Source organism: Orycteropus afer, unplaced genomic scaffold (genome assembly GCF_000298275.1).
Source record: "Orycteropus afer afer isolate SDZICR_OR568_19922 unplaced genomic scaffold, OryAfe1.0 scaffold00118, whole genome shotgun sequence".
Taxonomy (NCBI): Eukaryota; Metazoa; Chordata; class Mammalia; order Tubulidentata; family Orycteropodidae; genus Orycteropus; species Orycteropus afer.
In genome coordinates, this window is record NW_006921705.1 from 9,271,414 (window position 1) to 9,272,912 (window position 1,499).

A 1,499-nucleotide genomic window follows, 5' to 3' on the forward strand; every position below is an offset into this window, starting at 1 on the left:
GAAGAATACCTCATGTATAGATGTATCATGATTTGTTTATCCATTCACCTACTGAAGGACATCTTGGTTGCTTCCAATTTTGGGGAATAACGCTGCTGGAAATTTTTCTTTGCCAATTTTTATGTGGTCATATGTTTTCACCTCACTTGCATAAATACCTAGGAGTATGACTGCTGGATTGAATGGTCATCACTGTTTAGCTTTGTAAGAAACTGCCAGACTGTCTTCCAAAGTGACTGTACCAGTTGGTATTCCCACCAGCAAAGAATGAGAGTTCTGTTCCACCTCCTTGTCAGTGTTCAGTGTTGATGGGCTCAGTTATAGCAAGGATTGTGAGGCTGGCATAGGACTGGGCAGTGTTTCATTCTGTTGTTCATAGGGTCACTATGAGTCATAGCCAACTCGATGGCACCTAATAACAACAATAAGTGTATAAGGAGCTCTGGTGGTATAATGGTTAAAGCGTTTGACTGCTAACTGAAAGTCTTTGGTTTGAAACCACCAACCACTATGCAGGAAAAAGATGAAGCAGCCTGCTGCTGTAAAGATTTAGAGCCTTGGAAACCCTATGGGGGTCTCTATGAATTGGAATCAACTTGATGGCAGTGGGTCAGTGGTATCTCATTGTTTTGATTTGTATAAATAGCATATGATGAGCATTCTTCTATATGTTTATTTGCCAGGTGTGTATCTTCTTTTGTGAGGTTTCTGTTTAGATCTTTTGCCTATTTTGTAATTGAGTTTTAATTGTTATAATTGTAATTGTTGAGTTTTAAGAATTCTTTGTATATCATTAAGGAGCTCTGGTGGTGCAGTGGTTAAAGCATTTGGCTGATAACCAAAGGGTTAGGAGTTCAAACCCACCAGCTGCTCTGTGGAAGAAAGATGAGGCAGTCCGCTTCCACAAAGATTTACGTTGGAAAACGAATGGAGGTCACTATGAGTTGGAATCGATTCAAGGGCAGTTGAGTTTTTTTTTTTTTTTTTGCATATCACAGATATAAATCTTTTATCAGGTATTTGTTTTAGAAGTATTTTCTCACAGTTTGTGGCTTGCTACTGATTCTCTACAGTGTCTTTCATGAATCCTGCTTTTGGTACTGTAACTAAAAAGCTAACACTATGTTATCTTTCCCTATGTTGTTTATTTAATTATTTATTTTTTTGTGGGTGTGTCACCCTGGATTGAGTGGTCTGTGTACATCTTGTTTACTACTGGGCTGAAAGCCAGCCTCGGGGAGTGAGTTTTATTCCAGGCCCAGAATGTATCCCAGGACCATAGTATTGAGGGTCTCATCAGACTCCATGTGATCAGTAATTATGGTCATTACTGAGTTTTTGGATTTTGTTCCATGTTATTTTTTAGATGTTCTATCTTATGTTTAGGTCTATGATCCATTTTGAGTTCATTTTTGTGAAAAGTGTAAGGTCTGTGTGTAGATTCTTTTCTTTTGCACATGGATGTCCACTTATACCATTTGTTAAAAAGACTATCCTTT